A 13372-nucleotide genomic window follows, 5' to 3' on the forward strand; every position below is an offset into this window, starting at 1 on the left:
GTGGAACCATAAGCAGTGGAACTAGGTCTCATACCATTAGATATGGTTAAATGCATGATTTAGGCTCGTTTGTATGTATTTCAAAATTAAGTCAGCTGTAGTGTAAACTGAACAGTGTTAAGTTAACCTGTATCATTTGAAACACTGAGAAATCTTAGTTTGAAAGTATAACTTTTTATGCATATGTAAAAATCATAGATAAATGCCTCCTTGCATCTGTAAAGTCCTTGCATAAAGGGGCAGTAAACTGAAATTTAGTTAAAATGTATATATTACAAAAAAAATATCTTTCAAAAGGGCAACTACCATTTGTGTATTAAGGAGGAAACCTTTATGCATGGCTTTAAATATAGAATTTCTACAGCATTGTCAAATAATCATAAATACACTGCTGCAGATTGCTAAAAAATAAATGTTTTTTATGGACCCCTGGCCCCACCATACTACTACCACACTGAAGTTACAATCCAAAATTGCACAAAGAAATAAAAAAAAAATGACTATGTAAGTCCTACCTCCTCTGCAAATGAAAGTGCTCTGCCATCTGACTCAGACACACACTGTACAAACTTAAAGGGCTACTGGACCCACATTTTTTCTTTCATGATTCAGATAGAGCATGCAGTTTTAAGCAGCTTTATCATTTATTCCTATTATAATTTTTTATTCATTCTCTTGCTATCTTTATTTGAAAAGTTAGGAATGGAAGCTTTGGAGCATGACTATTTTTTTGTTCAGTACCCTGGATAGAGCTTGCTAATAGGTGCCTGCATTTAGCCATCCAATAAGCAAGCGTAACCCAGGTTCTCAAACTAACAGGGCCGACTCAAACGCTTTTATTTCTTCTTTTTCAGATAATATAGGAAGAGAACGAAGAAAATTTGATAATAGAAGTAAATTAAAAAGCTGCTTAAAATTGCATGTTCTATCTGAATCTAGAATGAAAAAAATTGTGTTTAGTATCCGTTTAAGTGCCAAGTCTGTCTCACTACGCATAGTGGTTTAGTGCACACTCAAAAATCCTCTCAAATGCTAATGCTTTACTCATTTTAATACAATTGTGTTTAGTGTCCTTTTAAGTGCCAAGTCTGTCTCACTACGCATAGTGGTTTAGTGCACACTCAAAAATCCTCTCAAATGCTAATGCTTTACTCATTTTAATACAATTGTGTTTAGTGTCCTTTTAAGTGCCAAGTCTGTCTCACTACGCATAGTGGTTTAGTGCACACTCAAAAATCCTCTCAAATGCTAATGCTTTACTCATTTTAATAAAATTGTGTTTAGTGTCCTTTTAAGTGCCAAGTCTGTCTCACTACGCATAGTGGTTTAGTGCACACTCAAAAATCCTCTCAAATGCTAATGCTTTACTCATTTTAATACAATTGTGTTTAGTGTCCCTTTTAAGTGCCAAGTCTGTCTCACTACGCATAGTGGTTTAGTGCACACTCAAAAATCCTCTCAAATGCTAATGCTTTACTCATTTTAATAAAATCGTGTTTAGTGTCCTTTTAAGTGCCAAGTCTGTCTCACTACGCATAGTGGTTTAGTGCACACTCAAAAATCCTCTCAAATGCTAATGCTTTACTCATTTTAATAAAATTGTGTTTAGTGTCCGTTTAAGTGCCAAGTCTGTCTCACTACGCATAGTGGTTTAGTGCACACTCAAAAATCCTCTTAAATGCTAATGCTTTACTCATTTTAATAAAATTGTGTTTAGTGTCCTTTTAAGTGCCAAGTCTGTCTCACTACGCATAGTGGTTTAGTGCACACTCAAAAATCCTCTCAAATGCTAATGCTTTACTCATTTTAATACAATTGTGTTTAGTGTCCTTTTAAGTGCCAGTCTGTCTCACTACGCATAGTGGTTTAGTGCACACTCAAAATCCTCTCAAATGCTAATGCTTTACTCATTTTAATACAATTGTGTTTAGTGTCCTTTTAAGTGCCAAGTCTGTCTCACTACGCATAGTGGTTTAGTGCACACTCAAAAATCCTCTCAAATGCTAATGCTTTACTCATTTTAATACAATTGACCACACTCAGTAGCAATCTGCTGTAGTACCCTCTGGTGGCTGCCAAAATTGTTTAAAGAAAATAATAGTTGTTCTTGCCTCATGGGGAACCCTGGCCCATTTGGCCCCTGACAGGAGTCACCCCTGTAACCCCCTGATGGCAGCCAGGTGTGATTTACAGAGATGATGTATTTATAACTTACAATTATCATTACTTTTGCCCTAACAGAACATAAGTTAATGTAAAGAATGTGCTTATTTAACCTTATTAATAACAATCAGCATAAACCACTGTCTATGAACATTAAGAACAGGAAAGCAAAATATTTAGTTTTCTGAATTATTGTATCTATTGATTGTTACGGTAAAGTCCATTTAAAAAAAAATATATATATATTGAGTGGAGGTCAAATGTTTCCTATGTTGAGTGGAGCTCCAGTTTGGCACAAGTTTGTTTGCCATATAAAGCGTTGGTTCAGGCTTAGAACATATATCCACACAGAAATGAGTGTCGCAAATAATTTTAAACCTTTTTAAATACAAGTTACTTTTAAAAAAGGTAAAATATATTCAGTGGCAAGGTTGGCACAAGTTTGTTTGCCATATAAAGCATTGGGTCAGGCTTAGAACTTAAAAATATGAAGTGGTTCATGCCCTGTATATATGCACACAGAAATGAGTGACTCATGGGATTTCAACCCTTTTTAAATACCAGTTTAAATACCAGTTACTTATTCAGAAAAGGTAAAATATATGAAGTGGCCAGGTTGGCACAAAAAATTGCTATAAAAGAATTGGGCACGGCTGAAAATATGTATATTCTATGAAGATGTTCATGCCGAGTATATATCATCACAGAAATAAGTGACCAAAAGGATTTTAACACTTAAAATACCAGTTACTTATTCAGAAAAGGTAAAATATATGAAGTGGCAAGGTTGGCACCAGATTGTTTGATATAAAAAGCATTGTGACAGGCTGAAAACATGTATATCCTATAGAGAGGCTTATTCCATGTATATAAGCACACATTAATGAGTGTTCCAAAGGATTTTAAAAGTTTTTAAATACCAATTACTTATTTAGAAAAGGTAAAATATATGAAATGGCAAGGTTGCCTGCAATTTTTTTTGCTATAAAAAGCATTGGGCCAGGTTGATAACATGTCTATTCTATAATGGGGTTCATGCCCTGTATATATCCACACATAAATTAGTGGGCCAAATGATTTTAACCCTTTTTAAATACATTTACTTAATAAGATAAGATAAAATATATGAAGTTGCAAAGTTGGCACCAGATTGTTTGCATTGGGCCATGCTGAAAATATTTGTCTATTCTATGATGAAGTTCATGCCGAGTATTTATCATCACAGAAATGAGTGACCCAAAAGGATTTTAACCCTTTTAAAATAACTGTTTATTATTCATAAAAGGTAAAATATATGAAGTAGCAAGGTTGTCACCAATGTTTTCCATAAAGAGCGTTGGGCAAGTCTGATAACATGTCTGTCCTATGATGGGGTTCATGCCGTGTATATATCCACAAATAAATAAGTGGCTCAAAGGATTTTAACTCTTTTTAAAATAACAGTTACTTTTTGAAAACATAACCACATTTGTTCCACATTTGCTATCTGTTTATTGCAATACTAGTGTTAAAGTCCGTGTAGACGGTCAAAAATGTGTCCAACTTACTAACCACTCCCTTATTTACCCACCTCTCCCTCCAAGAACCTTTGCCTACCATCTGACCCCCCCATCCACTCAGATCTCCTCTCTCTTATCCCCCCTTCCTCCTTCACCCTCCCTGCCACTTTCAACATCTAATTTTCTGCAGCGCAGAGGTACCACCCGCTCCCGTCTATATCACCAATCCCTCTATCTCTATCACTATCCATATATCCCTCTATTGCTGTGTCCATCTATCCCTATCCATCTATCCCTCTATCTCTATTCATCTATCTCTATCCCTATCTCCCTATACCTATATCCATTTATCTCTATCCATCTATCACTATCCTTCTATCCCTATCTTAACATATTTTTTTTATGCAGCGCAGTGGTCCCAGCCTCTCCAGCCCCTCCAGCGATGGGCTCCCACCTGCCTCCCTCCTTACCCTCCCACGCCACCGATTGGCACCACCGCTGCACAATACAGAAAGGGACACAGATTTCAGAAATGCCTCAATATTGAGGCATAGTGCATTACCATTTTCTAAGCAACCATTGCAGAGAGGGCCAGTGATGGTGCCGATCGTTGGTGGCATGCGAAGGATAGGAGGGAGGCAGGTGGGTGGCCCATCACTGGAGGTAGGAGGAAGAAGGCGGTAGGGTGTGTGAGAGGGGCAGGAGCGGGTGGGAACGCTTATACTATGGAAAAAGTTGGAAGCTGGAAGGAGGGAGAGGGGGATAATAGATTAGTAAAATAAACTGGGAGAGGGTAGAGTGGTAGGGGAATGAGGGTGGGCAAATACACTTCAGATTTTATTTTATATATCTACTGTATATAAAAAAAATAAAAGCAAATAAATATTAACTACTGGCAGACAGCTGAAAGTACATAACATGTACGCTAAAAGGTAGAAGGGGGGGGGTTAGAGAGCTGTTTGGGGGGGGGTCCTGAACAAAGGAGATCCCAGAGAAGCATTTACAACCATTTGTGCTATAATTGCACAGCTGTTTGTTCAGTGATAAACCCAAAGTTGTGAAAAAGTAAAACATTTTTTTTATTTGATCGCATTTGGCGGTGAAATGGTAGCATGAAATATAGCAAAATGGGCCTAGATCAATACTTTGGGTTGTCTACTACACTAAAGTGAAAATTAAACTTTCAAGCTCCCTACAAGCTAATGAATTAACACCTTCACTGCTGGGCATAATACAAGTGTGGTGCGCAGCAGCATTTAGCGGCCTTCTAATTACCAAAAAGCAATGCCAAAGCCATCTGCTATTTCTGAACAAAGGGGATCCCAGAGAAGCATTTACAACCATTTGTGCCATAATTGCATAAGTTGTTTGTAAATAATTTCTGTGAGAAAAAAAAATTTTGTGAGAAAATAAACATTTTTTTTTATTTGATCACATTTGGCGGTGAAATGGTGGCATGAAATATACCAAAATGGGCCTAGATCAATACTTTGGGATGTCTTCTAAAAAAAAATATATACATGTCAAGGGATATTCAGGTATTCCTGACAGATAGCAGGGTTCCAATGTAACTAGCTCTCATTTTGAAAAAAAGTGGTTTGGAAATAGCGAAGTGCTACTTGTATTTATTGCCCCATAAATTGCAAAAAAAGCAAAGAACATGTAAACATTGGGTATTTCTAAACTCAGGACAAAATTTAGAAACTATTTAGCATGGGTGTTTTTTTGGTGGTTGCAGATGTGTAACAGATTTTTGGGGGTCAAAGTAAAAAAAAGTGTGTTTTTTTCCATTTTTTCCTCATATTTTATAAAAAAAATTTATAGTAAATTATAAGATATGATGAAAATAATGGTATCTTTAGAAAGTCCATTTAGTGGCGAGAAAAACGGTATATAATATGTGGGTACAGTAAATGAGTAAGAGGAAAATATAGCCCTGGTCCTTAAAGGGACATGAAACCCAAATTTTTTATTTCATGATTTAGAAAGAGCATGCAATTTTAAACAACTTTCTAATTTAATTGTATTATCTAATTTGCTTCACTTTCTTGGTATACTTTGCTGAAAAGCATATCTAGATAGGCTCAGTAGCTGCTGATTGGTTGCTGCACATTGATGCCTCCTGTTATTGGCTCACCCATGTGCATTGCTATTTCTTCAACAAAGGATATCTGAAGAATGAAGCAAATTAGATAATAAAAGTAAATAGGAGTGTTGTTTAAAATTGTATTCTCTACTTGAATCCTGAAATAAAATTGTTGGGTTTAGTGTCCCTTTAAGGGTAAGAAAATGTAACAATGGTCTGGTCACTAAGGGGTTAATGTTCATTCACAGTGGTTACCTTATAAATCACAATCTGCATAAAACACTGTGAATGAACATTAAGAAGAACAAGAAAGCTACAAAATGTTTCGTTTTCATAATCATTGTCACAGTCTATAGCTTGTTTGTTACATTAAAGTTGATTAAAAAAAAAAAAAAAGCTTTGAGTGGAGGTCACATGCTTCCTGTCTAGAGTGGAGCTCCACTCTGCAGTTGGACCCTTCTCCTGTGTTCACTCACTGAACCTTTGTTTTAGACCTCTGACCAATTGCATTTGAGCTCAGTGGATGTCTATATTTTTTTTTTTTACGTTTCTGTGTCTAAACACTTTTCTGTAATCGTTGGCTTATTAGAAGACATTTTGTTTTTAATGCTTTTAATTTATAGCTTTACTACATGTTTTAAAATTATAAGTTATCTGTCTATAATCGGTTTCCTGTTAACCACTTAGTCTATTAGTGCAGCTAGCTTACTGGTATGATGTTTACTTGGTGCTCCAGCTCCTTCCACAACAACGTGACGTGAGAGAAAAAAAATAGGGCTCTAATATATTATATGTACTATGAATAGTACCCTAAACTTCTTCCCTGGTCCCTGGACCCTGTAGTACTCAGTGAAAAAAAGAAGAAACATACAAAATACATTTCGAGAACTACAGTTATTGATGTGGTGGAGGGAATACATTTTCTGAAAATATACTATCTTTAAAAAAAAAAATGTTTTCAGTATTCTAGCTAAATGATCCCTGGCTGTAGTAACCAGTGTAAATACAATGATCATTTAGCTATGAAATGTCACATTCCCTTTTCCAATATGGCTCCTGATATTTATAATCACATGATCACCTAGATCATGTGGTTACAAATTAGCCAATGGTAGAGGAATGCTTTTTATGAAAAACGAATAATATTTTTATTATTAGTCTTTTTAGCCTGTGTGGTAGGTGAGTAAACATCCTCTTTGCTTAGGCTTACCAGAAGTCCCACTTTTACTGGGATTGTCCCGGTTTGGAGGCGCTGTCCCAGTGTCCCACCCAGTTGTTCATTCTGTCCCAGTAGGGTTGCCAACTCCAGGTTTCAAATCATGTGTCTGGGTTTCAGCCCACCTCTCCAGCATAATTGGATGCTGATACTTTGTTACATACAGCTGCTTAGCTTAACGTTTGTGTCCTTCAAAGTTTACATTTAGTAATACAGGCTGAGTGAGCAGCATAGGTTTTTTTTTTATTTTGTAGTACTATTTGGTTTATTTTTCTAAGAATTTAACACCCCCCCCGAACCCCTGGTGACATTGCTGGTAATACACCTTTAGGGGAATCATATGGGTATGACTAGGAAGTACAGACAGGCAGGATTTTTGGCCTGAATCTTGCTTTACTTCATGCAGGATAGTATTTTGGCTATAATCTTCCTGCATTATGGTATAGAGTAGCCTCTTAAACAGCTTTAGCAGGTACGTGTTTCTTTTTTACTTTCATTCAATATTGTATTTATGCCTTATCAGTATTTGGCTCTGTTCCTTAATTAGACACATAAAACACATATTACACTGCAGATATTAAATTGTGAAATTAATAATTATGAAAGTGATAATTATGCTTGATGTTTGGCATTATTTAGCACCTGAGATTTAGATTAATGATTTATTTGCCATGACAACGTAATGGTGCCTTTTTCACTAGGGGGTGGTGTTATGGTCTATTGTGATTCACTTGTTTGACTGAGGAAGGGTAGAGTATCCACGAAACATTACACACACAAAAGCTACTACTTTAAAAGGACCGGTAATTGCCACGCCCCCTTGACCACGCTCCTGACCACACCCCCACTGGCACCGCACCAGGTGGTCCCAGTTTCACCTCTAAAAATTATGGTAAACCTATGTACTTTGCTCAGCTCTCCCCATAGTCTAAAATGCTTTCATTTTTGCTACAAAAAGCTTATTTTTTTGCAGTAAAATGTATATCTTTTATTTCTAGCAGCATAATTTCTTTGAAAATATCTTTATTTTTTGTAAAGAGAATTATGGCTAACGATCTGATGAGTGCTCAGGAAGCAGATGAGATTCTTATGAACTCAGACTCTGATTCCTTCTTTGATGACACATCTGCTTCAGAAGATTCTGACAGCGACTTTTTCCCTGGGCTGTTATCATTTAGTGACAGTTCAATTAAGACTGATGAACTAACTGAGCTACAGCATGACCGCAGACAGTTCAGAGCTGTCAGTCCCCGTGGCAGAGGGATGGCAACAACATCCGCTGTGGCCCCACAGCAAACTGTTGGAGTCATGGGCATGGGGGATGTTGCAACAACATCTGCAGTGGCCACACAGCATACTGTGGGAGTCATGGGCATGGGGGATGTTGCATTCCAAGGTGCAAGCAGTCCTGTTCCAAGCTACACCTGGACCTCCTCTAATATGGTTCAGCCAGTGTTGCCTCCATTTACTGGCAATGCTGGCCTCTTGGTGGGCACTGCACATTTTGAACCCATCAACTACTTTCAGTTGTTTGTGGATGATGAGTTCTTAGAATGTATTGTTCAGCAGACAAATCTGTATGCTGAGCAATTTTTTCAAAATACTGGAGCAGAATTGAGCCGCCATGCCAGAGCTCATCGGTGGACTGCGACCAATTTGCAAGAGATGAGGAAATTCTGGGGCCTTACTCTGCTAATGGGGATTGTGCAAAAGCCAAGTATAGCCTCATATTGGTCAAAGCAATCTACACAGATGACCCCTATCTTCCCTGCTACAATGAGCAGGGACAGATATGTATTACTGCTGAAGTTTTTGCATTATAATAATAATGCAAAATGCTCTGCCACGGGACAATCCAGAACATGACCAATTGTTTAAAATAAGGCCTGTTCTTGACCATTTATTGGCAAGATTTCAAGAGTGCTATACTCCAGGCCAGAACATATCAGTCGAGAAATCCTTGATCTTATATAAGGGACAGATTGTTTTTAAACAATACATTCCTTCTAAGAGAGCTCACTATGGGATCAAGCTGTATAAGCTGTGCGAGAGCTCTAGTGGATACACCTATCGTTTTAGGGTATACACTGGCAAGTATTCTGTTCTAGCACCCCCTGACTGTCCCTCCTCCCTTGCTGCCAGTGAAACAATAATGTGGGACTTACTGCACCAATATTTAATAAAGGTTACCATGTATATGTAGATAACTTTTGCACTGGTGTGACATTATTTAAATTGCTATATAGCAAGGGCACTCTTGCGTGCGGCACATCCGTGCCAATCGCAAAGGCTTTCCGATCATGTTCAGAAAGCAAAAGAGAGGAGAGACAACAGCTTTGCGCTCTGATGAGGTGCTAGCTGTTAAATTCACGGACAAAAAAGATGTGCATCTCTCACAACTATACATGATGAGAGCACATCACCTGTCTATGTCAGGGGGCAGAACAAGCCAACTATGAAACCCATATGTGTTCTGGATTACAGTCGGCATATGGGAGGGGTAGATAAAAACTGACCAGATTCTTGAACCATACTTTGCTTCTCGCAAAGCATATACATGGTACAAAAAACTGGCAATCCACTTGATACAATTGTCAATGCATAATGCGTTGTCCTGTATCAGGCTACCCAAGGAAGAGGGCTACATTTCCTGAAATTTCAGGAATCTGTTATTAAAAGCCTTCTCTCAACATCAGGGGATATTCCAGTAGCTGGCCAAGTGAGGAAAATACAAGGTTGCATGGCCGTCACTCTTGCTGAGTTTATACCAGCTACTGAGAAAAAAACTTTCCCTAGTAGAAGGTGTAGAGTGTACAGTCAACATGGACGTCGTAAGACACTCGTTACTACTGTCCAGACTGCCCCTCTAAACCAGGGCTATGCATGCCAGAATGCTTCCGTATTTATCATACTATGGAAACATACTAGCTGCATACCCTCACAACCCAAGGAGGATCAAGATTCTGAAATGCAGATACATGGCCCTATTCGAGGCTTTCGCCTGAACAGCCAGTGCCCTGGTTAAGGATTTTGCCTGACCAGCCCAGTGATTGAGTTGCCCCTAGCAAAAGGGCTAACTTGGGTATGAATGAGATATGAAAGGTGTGTGGCTGGGCCAGTGGTAGGGGTTGTACTCCTGTGTTTCTGTGAGTGAATGAAGATACAAAAGGTGTGTATGGTCAGTAGTAGGGATGAAAGTCTTGATGCATGGAAGTATGTTGTGCGCTTCTGTGAGTGAATGAGACATTAAAGGTGTTGTGAATGGACAGTAGCAAGGGTTGAAGCCTTGACGTGGCGTTACTGCTCACATGGGTATCTATGTGCTAATTCAACCAGTGTGAGTGCCTGTAATGCTTGTGTGGGTAATGAAAAAGAGTGTTATATTTTTAAACATAAAATAAATAATTTAGAATTAGGTTAGTCAATTAATGAGGTAGATAAAACTGTTTAATTGTAGATATAACCCCTATATGTTTAAAGTGTTCCAAGGTACCCATGTCTGCAGTTTAACAGCTGTAGCCACCTGGAATTTAAGATACAGAATACAAGGTACACAGTTTTGGAAAGTACACCATTGGCACATCAAATGAGGGGCTGCATGTATTGCTAGCACACATTTGGAGTGCGTAAGACATAAATAAGCATGTCACTTTGCTTAGAAAAAAAATATTTTATAAGCAAAGCACCATATTCCATGAATATTTGCGCACTCCAATTTTGTGCTAGAAGTACATATAGCCCCTCATTTGATGCATCAGGGGGTGTTCTTTCTACAAATGGGTACTTTATGTACCTTAATTTAACTTCCCATGTGGCTAGAGATGTTTAACTGCAGATATGGCAACCTTGAAAATCTTATTTGAAAATGGTCTTTAAACATTTAGTGATAATGTCTACAATAAACAGCTGTAGCCACCTAGAATTTAAGATATAGTATACAAGGTACACAGTTTTGGAAAGTACACCCCTTAGCGCATTAAATGATGGGCTGCATGTATTGCTACCACAAATTTGAAGTGTGTAAGACATAAATGAACATGTCACTTTACTTAGAAATAAATATTTTCTAAACAAAGCACCATATTCCATGAATATTTGTGCACTCCACTTTTGTGCTAGAAGTACATATAGCCCCTCATTTGATGCGTCAGGGGGTGTACTTTCTACAAATGGGTACTTTATGTACCTTAATTTAATTTCCCAGGTGGCTAGAGCTATTTAACTGTAGGTATGGCAACTTTAAAAATGGTCTTTAAACCTCTTGGCGCATAAAATGAGGGGCTGCATGTTTTGCTAGCACACATTTGGAGTGCGTAAGATATAAATGAACATGCCACTTTGTTTAATTTTTTTTAAGTGATATTCGCTTATTTTTTGCACACTTCAGATTTGTGATACAGAATTTTCCTGCCTTAATTCCGATTGGCTGATAGAATCCTATCAGCCAATCGGAATTCGAGGGACGCCATCTTGGATGACGTCATTTAAAGGAACCTTCATTCGGACTTAGGATGCCGCAAGAAGAGGATGGATCCGCGCCGGAGGTCTTCAAGATGGAGCCGGTCGTCATTGGATGGAAAAATAGAGAAGATGCGGCTTGGATGAAGATGTTTGCCGGTCCGGATCGACTCTTCTGCCCAGATAGGATGAAGACTTCTGCCCGAAGATGGAATTCTTTAGCCGCCGCTTGGATCCAGACTTCAGCCGGAGGATGGACGTCACTCTTCAGCCCCCGCTTGGGCTTGGATGAAGATTTCGGAGGCTCTTCTGGACAGATCGGGACCCGGTGTGGTGAAGACAAGGTAGGGAGATCCTTTAGGGGCTTAGTGTTAGGTTTATTTAAGGGGGGTTTGGGTTAGATTAGGGGTATGTGGGTGGTGGGTTGTAATGTTGGGGGGGGGGTATTGTATGTTTTTATTTTTACAGGCAAAAGAGCAGAATTCTTTGGGGCATGCCCCGCAAAGGGCCCTTTTAAGGGCTGGTAAGGTAAAAGAGCTTTTCTATTTTAATTTTCGAATAGGGTAGGGCATTTTTTTATTTTGGGGGGCTTTGTTATTTTATTAGGGGGCTTAGAGTAGGTGTAATTAGTTTAAAATTGTTGTAATATTTTTCTAATGTTTGTAAATATTTTTTTATTTTTTGTAAACTTAGTTCTTTTTTTATTTTTTGTACTTTAGTTAGTTTATTTAATTGTATTTATTTGTAGGTATTGTATTTAATTAATTTATTGATAGTGTAGTGTTAGGTTTAATTGCAGATAATTGTAGGTATTTTATTTAAGTAATTTATTGATAGTGTAGTGTTAGGTTTAATTGTAGATAATTGTAGGTATTTTATTTAATTAATTTATTGCTAGTGTAGTGTTAGGTTTAATTGTAACTTAGGTTAGGATTTTATTTTACAGGTAATTTTGTAATTATTTTAACTAGGTAGCTATTAAATAGTTATTAACTATTTAATAGCTATTGTACCTGGTTAAAATAATTACAAAGTTGCCTGTAAAATAAATATTAATCCTAAAATAGCTACAATATAATTATAATTTATATTGTAGCTATATTAGGGTTTATTTTACAGGTAAGTATTTAGCTTTAAATAGGAATAATTTATTTAATAAGAGTTCATTTATTTCGTTAGATTTAAATTTATATTTAAGTTAGGGGGGTGTTAGTGTTAGGGTTAGACTTAGCTTTAGGGGTTAACACATTTATTATAGTAGCAGTGTGGTCCGGTCGGCAGATTAGGGGTTAATAATTGTAGGTAGGTGGAGGCGACGTTGGGGGCGGTAGATTAGGGGTTAATAAATATAATATAGGGGTCGGCTGTGTTAAGGGCAGCAGATTAGGGGTACATAGGTATAATGTAGGTTGCAGCAGTTGTACGGAGCGGCAGATTAGGGGTTAATAAAATATGCAGGTGTCAGCGGATAGCGGGGGGCGGCAGATCAGGGGTTAATAAATATTATGTCGGTGTCGGCGGTATTAGGGGCAGCAGATTAGGGGTACATAGGGATAACGTAGGTGGCGGCGGTGTGCGGTCGGCAGATTAGGGGTTAAAATTTTTTAATAGAGTGGCGGCGATGCGGGGGGGCCTCGGTTTAGGGGTACATAGGTAGTTTATGGGTGTTAGTGTAGGAGCCTCTAACGCTGGTTTTGACGGCTAACGCCAAACTCTAAATCTAGCCGATAGTTTTGTTGTCATATCTTAACTTCCCAGGCATCTGAAGCTGTTTAATTGCTGGCAACAATACATTGAATTTAAAGATGCTTTTTGTGATAGTCTATCAAATTGACACCTCGGCAATAAAACAGTAGAAAAACACAGTGAAATGTTCTCAATGTCTGCTTATTTTAGACAGGTTTCCTACTGCAAATATTTAGCAAAACAAGTTTTGAGTTTAGAAAATAA

This window comes from Bombina bombina, chromosome 3, assembly GCF_027579735.1.
Source record: "Bombina bombina isolate aBomBom1 chromosome 3, aBomBom1.pri, whole genome shotgun sequence".
NCBI lineage: Eukaryota > Metazoa > Chordata > Amphibia > Anura > Bombinatoridae > Bombina > Bombina bombina.